Here is a 12,296-nt window from a genome sequence, read left to right as displayed (position 1 = left end):
TCCTTTTTTCCGCAGGTCTTCCTGAATAAGTGCAGTTGTACATGTTGATCTGTCTTTCCTGTCCTCTCCACCCCAACCAGTCGAGGCAGATGGCTGCCCTCCCTGAGCTGGGTTCTGCCGGAGGTTTTCTTCCTGTTAAAGGGGAGTTTTTTCCTTCCCACTGTCGCCGCATGCAGCTCAGGATGGGGGATTGGATCCAAGTCATGACTCGATGCAATCAGTTGGTTTCTATTATAGGATATAATTGAATTGGATGTGTATGTTGATTCGTGTATGTAAAGTGCCCTGTGACAACATTGTTGTGATGTGGCGCTGTACAAATAAAGTTGAATTGAATTGAAAAATTAATGCTAAATTCTATTTTACTTCATTGTAATTATACATTGATTTATAAATTATATTCAACTGGAAACTGTAAAACATGTTATTAGTCCACTTTGTGTGTTATATTTTAACACGGTGTGGGCTCTATGGTCCTTTATTGTTTGCATTAGAAGAGAAAGTGTGTCATGGAAATGTGGGAATTGAGCTACATCTGGGTGCTTTATCCCGTAAACTAAACATCTCCATGAGCATTCAGCTTAAACAAAACAGTTATTTTGCTCATCTTCATTTTCCAACAGAAACAGCCGTTAAACTTTCCCCATCCAAACCAGCTCAGAGGCTGAGAGAAGGAGAAGTGGCAGCAAGCTTCGGGGTAAACTACCTTCATTTCACCCAGCGACAGCTGGCTTCGGGGTAAACTACCTTCATTTCACCCAGCGGCAGCTGGCTTCGGGGTAAACTCCCTTCATTTCACCCAGCGACAGCTGGCTTCGGGGTAAACTACCTTCATTTCACCCAGCGACAGCTGGCTTCGGGGTAAACTCCCTTCATTTCACCCAGCGACAGCTGGCTTCGGGGTAAACTCCCTTCATTTCACCCAGCGACAGCTGGCTTCGGGGTAAACTCCCTTCATTTCACCCAGCGACAGCTGGCTTCGGGGTAAACTACCTTCATTTCACCCAGCGACAGCTGGCTTCGGGGTAAACTCCCTTCATTTCACCCAGCGACAGCTAGCTTCGGGGTAAACTCCCTTCATTTCACCCAGCGACAGCTGGCTTCGGGGTAAACTACCTTCATTTCACCCAGCGACAGCTGGCTTCGGGGTAAACTACCTTCATTTCACCCAGCGACAGCTAGCTTCGGGGTAAACTCCCTTCATTTCACCCAGCGACAGCTGGCTTCGGGGTAAACTCCCTTCATTTCACCCAGCGACAGCTGGCTTCGGGGTAAACTCCCTTCATTTCACCCAGCGGCAGCTGGCTTCGGGGTAAACTCCCTTCATTTCACCCAGCGACAGCTGGCTTCGGGGTAAACTCCCTTCATTTCACCCAGCGGCAGCTGGCTTCGGGGTGAACTCCCTTCATTTCACCCAGCGACAGCTGGCTTCGGGGTAAACTCCCTTCATTTCACCCAGCGACAGCTGGCTTCGGGGTAAACTACCTTCATTTCACCCAGCGACAGCTGGCTTCGGGGTAAACTACCTTCATTTCACCCAGCGACAGCTGGCTTCGGGGTAAACTACCTTCATTTCACCCAGCGACAGCTGGCTTCGGGGTAAACTCCCTTCATTTCACCCAGCGACAGCTGGCTTCGGGGTAAACTCCCTTCATTTCACCCAGCGACAGCTGGCTTCGGGGTAAACTACCTTCATTTCACCCAGCGGCAGCTGGCTTCGGGGTAAACTACCTTCATTTCACCCAGCGACAGCTGGCTTCGGGGTAAACTCCCTTCATTTCACCCAGCGGCAGCTGGCTTCGGGGTAAACTACCTTCATTTCACCCAGCGACAGCTGGCTTCGGGGTAAACTCCCTTCATTTCACCCAGCGACAGCTGGCTTCGGGGTAAACTCCCTTCATTTCACCCAGCGACAGCTGGCTTCGGGGTAAACTCCCTTCATTTCACACAGCGACAGCTGGCTTCGGGGTAAACTCCCTTCATTTCACCCAGCGACAGCTGGCTTCGGGGTAAACTCCCTTCATTTCACCCAGCGGCAGCTGGCTTCGGGGTAAACTACCTTCATTTCACCCAGCGACAGCTGGCTTCGGGGTAAACTACCTTCATTTCACCCAGCGACAGCTAGCTTCGGGGTAAACTACCTTCATTTCACCCAGCGACAGCTGGCTTCGGGGTAAACTACCTTCATTTCACCCAGCGACAGCTGGCTTCGGGGTAAACTCCCTTCATTTCACCCAGCGACAGCTGGCTTCGGGGTAAACTACCTTCATTTCACCCAGCGACAGCTGGCTTCGGGGTAAACTACCTTCATTTCACCCAGCGACAGCTGGCTTCGGGGTAAACTCCCTTCATTTCACCCAGCGACAGCTGGCTTCGGGGTTAACTCCCTTCATTTCACCCAGCGACAGCTGGCTTCGGGGTAAACTCCCTTCATTTCACCCAGCGACAGCTGGCTTCGGGGTAAACTACCTTCATTTCACCCAGCGACAGCTGGCTTCGGGGTAAACTCCCTTCATTTCACCCAGCGACAGCTGGCTTCGGGGTAAACTCCCTTCATTTCACCCAGCGACAGCTAGCTTCGGGGTAAACTCCCTTCATTTCACCCAGCGACAGCTGGCTTCGGGGTAAACTCCCTTCATTTCACCCAGCGACAGCTGGCTTCGGGGTAAACTCCCTTCATTTCACCCAGCGACAGCTGGCTTCGGGGTAAACTACCTTCATTTCACCCAGCGACAGCTGGCTTCGGGGTAAACTCCCTTCATTTCACCCAGCGACAGCTGGCTTCGGGGTAAACTACCTTCATTTCACCCAGCGACAGCTGGCTTCGGGGTAAACTCCCTTCATTTCACCCAGCGACAGCTGGCTTCAGGGTAAACTCCCTTCATTTCACCCAGCGACAGCTGGCTTCGGGGTAAACTACCTTCATTTCACCCAGCGACAGCTGGCTTCGGGGTAAACTACCTTCATTTCACCCAGCGACAGCTGGCTTCGGGGTAAACTACCTTCATTTCACCCAGCGACAGCTGGCTTCGGGGTAAACTACCTTCATTTCACCCAGCGACAGCTGGCTTCGGGGTAAACTACCTTCATTTCACCCAGCGACAGCTGGCTTCGGGGTAAACTCCCTTCATTTCACCCAGCGACAGCTGGCTTCGGGGTAAACTCCCTTCATTTCACCCAGCGACAGCTGGCTTCAGGGTAAACTCCCTTCATTTCACCCAGCGACAGCTGGCTTCGGGGTAAACTCCCTTCATTTCACCCAGCGACAGCTGGCTTCGGGGTAAACTACCTTCATTTCACCCAGCGACAGCTGGCTTCGGGTTAAACTACCTTCATTTCACCCAGCGACAGCTGGCTTCAGGGTAAACTCCCTTCATTTCACCCAGCGACAGCTGGCTTCGGGGTAAACTACCTTCATTTCACCCAGCGACAGCTGGCTTCGGGGTAAACTCCCTTCATTTCACCCAGCGGCAGCTGGCTTCGGGGTAAACTCCCTTCATTTCACCCAGCGGCAGCTGGCTTCGGGGTAAACTCCCTTCATTTCACCCAGCGACAGCTGGCTTCGGGGTAAACTCCCTTCATTTCACCCAGCGACAGCTGGCTTCGGGGTAAACTACCTTCATTTCACCCAGCGACAGCTGGCTTCGGGGTAAACTACCTTCATTTCACCCAGCGACAGCTGGCTTCGGGGTAAACTACCTTCATTTCACCCAGCGGCAGCTGGCTTCGGGGTAAACTACCTTCATTTCACCCAGCGACAGCTGGCTTCGGGGTAAACTCCCTTCATTTCACCCAGCGGCAGCTGGCTTCGGGGTAAACTACCTTCATTTCACCCAGCGACAGCTGGCTTCGGGATAAACTCCCTTCATTTCACCCAGCGACAGCTGGCTTCGGGGTAAACTACCTTCATTTCACCCAGCGACAGCTGGCTTCGGGGTAAACTCCCTTCATTTCACCCAGCGACAGCTGGCTTCGGGGTAAACTACCTTCATTTCACCCAGCGACAGCTGGCTTCGGGGTAAACTCCCTTCATTTCACCCAGCGACAGCTAGCTTCGGGGTAAACTCCCTTCATTTCACCCAGCGACAGCTGGCTTCGGGGTAAACTACCTTCATTTCACCCAGCGACAGCTGGCTTCGGGGTAAACTCCCTTCATTTCACCCAGCGGCAGCTGGCTTCGGGGTAAACTACCTTCATTTCACCCAGCGGCAGCTGGCTTCGGGGTAAACTACCTTCATTTCACCCAGCGACAGCTGGCTTCGGGGTAAACTCCCTTCATTTCACCCAGCGACAGCTGGCTTCGGGGTAAACTCCCTTCATTTCACCCAGCGGCAGCTGGCTTCGGGGTAAACTACCTTCATTTCACCCAGCGACAGCTGGCTTCGGGGTAAACTCCCTTCATTTCACCCAGCGACAGCTGGCTTCGGGGTAAACTCCCTTCATTTCACCCAGCGACAGCTGGCTTCGGGGTAAACTCCCTTCATTTCACCCAGCGGCAGCTGGCTTCGGGGTAAACTCCCTTCATTTCACCCAGCGGCAGCTGGCTTCGGGGTAAACTACCTTCATTTCACCCAGCGGCAGCTGGCTTCGGGGTAAACTCCCTTCATTTCACCCAGCGACAGCTGGCTTCGGGGTAAACTACCTTCATTTCACCCAGCGACAGCTGGCTTCGGGGTAAACTACCTTCATTTCACCCAGCGACAGCTGGCTTCGGGGTAAACTCCCTTCATTTCACCCAGCGACAGCTAGCTTCGGGGTAAACTCCCTTCATTTCACCCAGCGACAGCTGGCTTCGGGGTAAACTACCTTCATTTCACCCAGCGACAGCTGGCTTCGGGGTAAACTCCCTTCATTTCACCCAGCGGCAGCTGGCTTCGGGGTAAACTACCTTCATTTCACCCAGCGGCAGCTGGCTTCGGGGTAAACTACCTTCATTTCACCCAGCGACAGCTGGCTTCGGGGTAAACTCCCTTCATTTCACCCAGCGACAGCTGGCTTCGGGGTAAACTCCCTTCATTTCACCCAGCGGCAGCTGGCTTCGGGGTAAACTCCCTTCATTTCACCCAGCGACAGCTGGCTTCGGGGTAAACTCCCTTCATTTCACCCAGCGACAGCTGGCTTCGGGGTAAACTCCCTTCATTTCACCCAGCGACAGCTGGCTTCGGGGTAAACTACCTTCATTTCACCCAGCGACAGCTGGCTTCGGGGTAAACTACCTTCATTTCACCCAGCGGCAGCTGGCTTCGGGTTAAACTCCCTTCATTTCACCCAGCGACAGCTGGCTTCGGGGTAAACTCCCTTCATTTCACCCAGCGACAGCTGGCTTCGGGTTAAACTCCCTTCATTTCACCCAGCGACAGCTGGCTTCGGGGTAAACTCCCTTCATTTCACCCAGCGACAGCTGGCTTCGGGGTAAACTACCTTCATTTCACCCAGCGACAGCTGGCTTCGGGGTAAACTCCCTTCATTTCACCCAGCGACAGCTGGCTTCGGGGTAAACTACCTTCATTTCACCCAGCGACAGCTGGCTTCGGGGTAAACTCCCTTCATTTCACCCAGCGACAGCTGGCTTCGGGGTAAACTCCCTTCATTTCACCCAGCGACAGCTGGCTTCGGGTTAAACTCCCTTCATTTCACCCAGCGACAGCTGGCTTCGGGGTAAACTCCCTTCATTTCACCCAGCGACAGCTGGCTTCGGGGTAAACTACCTTCATTTCACCCAGCGACAGCTGGCTTCGGGGTAAACTCCCTTCATTTCACCCAGCGACAGCTGGCTTCAGGGTAAACTCCCTTCATTTCACCCAGCGACAGCTGGCTTCGGGGTAAACTCCCTTCATTTCACCCAGCGACAGCTGGCTTCGGGGTAAACTCCCTTCAATTCACCCAGCGACAGCTGGCTTCGGGGTAAACTCCCTTCATTTCACCCAGCGACAGCTGGCTTCGGGGTAAACTCCCTTCATTTCACCCAGCGACAGCTGGCTTCGGGGTAAACTCCCTTCATTTCACCCAGCGACAGCTGGCTTCGGGGTAAACTCCCTTCATTTCACCCAGCGACAGCTGGCTTCAGGGTAAACTACCTTCATTTCACCCAGCGACAGCTGGCTTCGGGGTAAACTACCTTCATTTCACCCAGCGACAGCTGGCTTCAGGGTAAACTACCTTCATTTCACCCAGCGACAGCTGGCTTCGGGGTAAACTCCCTTCATTTCACCCAGCGACAGCTGGCTTCAGGGGTAAACTACCTTCATTTCACCCAGCGGCAGCTGGCTTCGGGGTAAACTACCTTCATTTCACCCAGCGACAGCTGGCTTCGGGGTAAACTCCCTTCATTTCACCCAGCGACAGCTGGCTTCGGGGTAAACTACCTTCATTTCACCCAGCGACAGCTGGCTTCGGGGTAAACTCCCTTCATTTCACCCAGCGACAGCTGGCTTCGGGGTAAACTCCCTTCATTTCACCCAGCGACAGCTGGCTTCGGGGTAAACTACCTTCATTTCACCCAGCGACAGCTGGCTTCGGGGTAAACTCCCTTCATTTCACCCAGCGGCAGCTGGCTTCGGGGTAAACTCCCTTCATTTCACCCAGCGACAGCTGGCTTCGGGGTAAACTCCCTTCATTTCACCCAGCGACAGCTGGCTTCGGGGTAAACTCCCTTCATTTCACCCAGCGACAGCTGGCTTCAGGGGTAAACTACCTTCATTTCACCCAGCGACAGCTGGCTTCGGGGTAAACTCCCTTCATTTCACCCAGCGACAGCTGGCTTCGGGGTAAACTACCTTCATTTCACCCAGCGACAGCTGGCTTCAGGGGTAAACTACCTTCATTTCACCCAGCGACAGCTGGCTTCGGGGTAAACTACCTTCATTTCACCCAGCGACAGCTGGCTTCGGGGTAAACTACCTTCATTTCACCCAGCGACAGCTGGCTTCGGGGTAAACTCCCTTCATTTCACCCAGCGACAGCTACTTCGGGGTAAACTACCTTCATTTCACCCAGCGACAGCTGGCTTCGGGGTAAACTACCTTCATTTCACCCAGCGACAGCTGGCTTCAGGGGTAAACTCCCTTCATTTCACCCAGCGACAGCTGGCTTCGGGGTAAACTCCCTTCATTTCACCCAGCGACAGCTGGCTTCGGGGTAAACTCCCTTCATTTCACCCAGCGACAGCTGGCTTCGGGGTAAACTCCCTTCATTTCACCCAGCGACAGCTGGCTTCGGGGTAAACTACCTTCATTTCACCCAGCGACAGCTGGCTTCGGGGTAAACTCCCTTCATTTCACCCAGCGACAGCTGGCTTCGGGGTAAACTCCCTTCATTTCACCCAGCGACAGCTGGCTTCGGGGTAAACTCCCTTCATTTCACCCAGCGGCAGCTGGCTTCAGGGTAAACTACCTTCATTTCACCCAGCGACAGCTGGCTTCGGGGTAAACTCCCTTCATTTCACCCAGCGACAGCTGGCTTCGGGGTAAACTCCCTTCATTTCACCCAGCGACAGCTGGCTTCGGGGTAAACTACCTTCATTTCACCCAGCGACAGCTGGCTTCAGGGGTAAACTACCTTCATTTCACCCAGCGACAGCTGGCTTCGGGGTAAACTCCCTTCATTTCACCCAGCGACAGCTGGCTTCGGGGTAAACTCCCTTCATTTCACCCAGCGACAGCTGGCTTCGGGGTAAACTCCCTTCATTTCACCCAGCGACAGCTGGCTTCGGGGTAAACTCCCTTCATTTCACCCAGCGACAGCTGGCTTCGGGGTAAACTCCCTTCATTTCACCCAGCGACAGCTGGCTTCGGGGTAAACTCCCTTCATTTCACCCAGCGACAGCTGGCTTCGGGGTAAACTCCCTTCATTTCACCCAGCGACAGCTGGCTTCGGGGTAAACTACCTTCATTTCACCCAGCGACAGCTGGCTTCGGGTAAACTACCTTCATTTCACCCAGCGACAGCTGGCTTCGGGGTAAACTACCTTCATTTCACCCAGCGACAGCTGGCTTCGGGGTAAACTCCCTTCATTTCACCCAGCGACAGCTGGCTTCGGGGTAAACTCCCTTCATTTCACCCAGCGACAGCTGGCTTCGGGGTAAACTCCCTTCATTTCACCCAGCGACAGCTGGCTTCGGGGTAAACTACCTTCATTTCACCCAGCGACAGCTGGCTTCGGGGTAAACTCCCTTCATTTCACCCAGCGACAGCTGGCTTCGGGGTAAACTCCCTTCATTTCACCCAGCGACAGCTGGCTTCGGGGTAAACTACCTTCATTTCACCCAGCGACAGCTGGCTTCGGGGTAAACTACCTTCATTTCACCCAGCGACAGCTGGCTTCGGGTAAACTACCTTCATTTCACCCAGCGACAGCTGGCTTCGGGGTAAACTACCTTCATTTCACCCAGCGACAGCTGGCTTCGGGGTAAACTCCCTTCATTTCACCCAGCGACAGCTGGCTTCGGGGTAAACTCCCTTCATTTCACCCAGCGACAGCTGGCTTCGGGGTAAACTCCCTTCATTTCACCCAGCGACAGCTGGCTTCGGGGTAAACTCCCTTCATTTCACCCAGCGACAGCTGGCTTCGGGGTAAACTCCCTTCATTTCACCCAGCGACAGCTGGCTTCGGGGTAAACTACCTTCATTTCACCCAGCGACAGCTGGCTTCGGGGTAAACTACCTTCATTTCACCCAGCGACAGCTGGCTTCGGGGTAAACTCCCTTCATTTCACCCAGCGACAGCTGGCTTCGGGGTAAACTCCCTTCATTTCACCCAGCGACAGCTGGCTTCGGGGTAAACTACCTTCATTTCACCCAGCGACAGCTGGCTTCGGGGTAAACTACCTTCATTTCACCCAGCGACAGCTGGCTTCGGGGTAAACTACCTTCATTTCACCCAGCGACAGCTGGCTTCGGGGTAAACTCCCTTCATTTCACCCAGCGACAGCTGGCTTCGGGGTAAACTCCCTTCATTTCACCCAGCGACAGCTGGCTTCGGGGTAAACTCCCTTCATTTCACCCAGCGACAGCTGGCTTCGGGGTAAACTACCTTCATTTCACCCAGCGACAGCTGGCTTCGGGGTAAACTACCTTCATTTCACCCAGCGACAGCTGGCTTCGGGGTAAACTACCTTCATTTCACCCAGCGACAGCTGGCTTCGGGGTAAACTCCCTTCATTTCACCCAGCGACAGCTGGCTTCGGGGTAAACTCCCTTCATTTCACCCAGCGACAGCTGGCTTCGGGGTAAACTACCTTCATTTCACCCAGCGACAGCTGGCTTCGGGGTAAACTCCCTTCATTTCACCCAGCGACAGCTGGCTTCGGGGTAAACTACCTTCATTTCACCCAGCGACAGCTGGCTTCGGGGTAAACTACCTTCATTTCACCCAGCGGCAGCTGGCTTCGGGGTAAACTCCCTTCATTTCACCCAGCGACAGCTGGCTTCGGGGTAAACTCCCTTCATTTCACCCAGCGACAGCTGGCTTCGGGGTAAACTCCCTTCATTTCACCCAGCGACAGCTGGCTTCGGGGTAAACTACCTTCATTTCACCCAGCGGCAGCTGGCTTCGGGGTAAACTCCCTTCATTTCACCCAGCGACAGCTGGCTTCGGGGTAAACTCCCTTCATTTCACCCAGCGACAGCTGGCTTCGGGGTAAACTCCCTTCATTTCACCCAGCGACAGCTGGCTTCGGGGTAAACTACCTTCATTTCACCCAGCGACAGCTGGCTTCGGGTAAACTCCCTTCATTTCACCCAGCGACAGCTGGCTTCGGGGTAAACTACCTTCATTTCACCCAGCGACAGCTGGCTTCGGGGTAAACTCCCTTCATTTCACCCAGCGACAGCTGGCTTCGGGGTAAACTCCCTTCATTTCACCCAGCGACAGCTGGCTTCGGGGTAAACTCCCTTCATTTCACCCAGCGACAGCTGGCTTCGGGGTAAACTCCCTTCATTTCACCCAGCGACAGCTGGCTTCGGGGTAAACTCCCTTCATTTCACCCAGCGACAGCTGGCTTCGGGGTAAACTCCCTTCATTTCACCCAGCGACAGCTGGCTTCGGGGTAAACTACCTTCATTTCACCCAGCGACAGCTGGCTTCGGGGTAAACTCCCTTCATTTCACCCAGCGACAGCTGGCTTCGGGGTAAACTACCTTCATTTCACCCAGCGACAGCTGGCTTCGGGGTAAACTACCTTCATTTCACCCAGCGACAGCTGGCTTCGGGGTAAACTACCTTCATTTCACCCAGCGACAGCTGGCTTCGGGGTAAACTCCCTTCATTTCACCCAGCGACAGCTGGCTTCGGGGTAAACTCCCTTCATTTCACCCAGCGACAGCTGGCTTCGGGGTAAACTACCTTCATTTCACCCAGCGACAGCTGGCTTCGGGGTAAACTCCCTTCATTTCACCCAGCGACAGCTGGCTTCGGGGTAAACTCCCTTCATTTCACCCAGCGACAGCTGGCTTCGGGGTAAACTCCCTTCATTTCACCCAGCGACAGCTGGCTTCGGGGTAAACTCCCTTCATTTCACCCAGCGACAGCTGGCTTCGGGGTAAACTACCTTCATTTCACCCAGCGACAGCTGGCTTCGGGGTAAACTCCCTTCATTTCACCCAGCGACAGCTGGCTTCGGGGTAAACTCCCTTCATTTCACCCAGCGACAGCTGGCTTCGGGGTAAACTCCCTTCATTTCACCCAGCGACAGCTGGCTTCGGGGTAAACTCCCTTCATTTCACCCAGCGACAGCTGGCTTCGGGGTAAACTCCCTTCATTTCACCCAGCGACAGCTGGCTTCGGGGTAAACTCCCTTCATTTCACCCAGCGACAGCTGGCTTCGGGGTAAACTACCTTCATTTCACCCAGCGACAGCTGGCTTCGGGGTAAACTCCCTTCATTTCACCCAGCGACAGCTGGCTTCGGGGTAAACTCCCTTCATTTCACCCAGCGACAGCTGGCTTCGGGGTAAACTACCTTCATTTCACCCAGCGACAGCTGGCTTCGGGGTAAACTACCTTCATTTCACCCAGCGACAGCTGGCTTCGGGGTAAACTCCCTTCATTTCACCCAGCGACAGCTGGCTTCGGGGTAAACTCCCTTCATTTCACCCAGCGACAGCTGGCTTCGGGGTAAACTCCCTTCATTTCACCCAGCGACAGCTGGCTTCGGGGTAAACTCCCTTCATTTCACCCAGCGACAGCTGGCTTCGGGGTAAACTACCTTCATTTCACCCAGCGACAGCTGGCTTCGGGGTAAACTCCCTTCATTTCACCCAGCGACAGCTGGCTTCGGGGTAAACTACCTTCATTTCACCCAGCGACAGCTGGCTTCGGGGTAAACTCCCTTCATTTCACCCAGCGACAGCTGGCTTCGGGGTAAACTCCCTTCATTTCACCCAGCGACAGCTGGCTTCGGGGTAAACTACCTTCATTTCACCCAGCGACAGCTGGCTTCGGGGTAAACTCCCTTCATTTCACCCAGCGACAGCTGGCTTCGGGGTAAACTACCTTCATTTCACCCAGCGACAGCTGGCTTCGGGGTAAACTACCTTCATTTCACCCAGCGACAGCTGGCTTCGGGGTAAACTCCCTTCATTTCACCCAGCGACAGCTGGCTTCGGGGTAAACTACCTTCATTTCACCCAGCGACAGCTGGCTTCGGGGTAAACTCCCTTCATTTCACCCAGCGACAGCTGGCTTCGGGGTAAACTACCTTCATTTCACCCAGCGACAGCTGGCTTCGGGGTAAACTCCCTTCATTTCACCCAGCGACAGCTGGCTTCGGGGTAAACTCCCTTCATTTCACCCAGCGGACAGCTGGCTTCGGGGTAAACTCCCTTCATTTCACCCAGCGACAGCTGGCTTCGGGGTAAACTACCTTCATTTCACCCAGCGACAGCTGGCTTCGGGGTAAACTCCCTTCATTTCACCCAGCGACAGCTGGCTTCGGGGGTAAACTCCCTTCATTTCACCCAGCGACAGCTGGCTTCGGGGTAAACTACCTTCATTTCACCCAGCGACAGCTGGCTTCGGGGTAAACTCCCTTCATTTCACCCAGCGACAGCTGGCTTCGGGGTAAACTCCCTTCATTTCACCCAGCGACAGCTGGCTTCGGGGTAAACTCCCTTCATTTCACCCAGCGACAGCTGGCTTCGGGGTAAACTACCTTCATTTCACCCAGCGACAGCTGGCTTCGGGGTAAACTCCCTTCATTTCACCCAGCGACAGCTGGCTTCGGGGTAAACTCCCTTCATTTCACCCAGCGACAGCTGGCTTCGGGGTAAACTCCCTTCATTTCACCCAGCGACAGCTGG

Source organism: Telmatherina bonti (assembly GCF_933228915.1).
Source record: "Telmatherina bonti genome assembly, chromosome: 1".
Taxonomy (NCBI): domain Eukaryota; kingdom Metazoa; phylum Chordata; class Actinopteri; order Atheriniformes; family Telmatherinidae; genus Telmatherina; species Telmatherina bonti.
Note: the sequence above shows the minus strand (reverse complement) of the source record.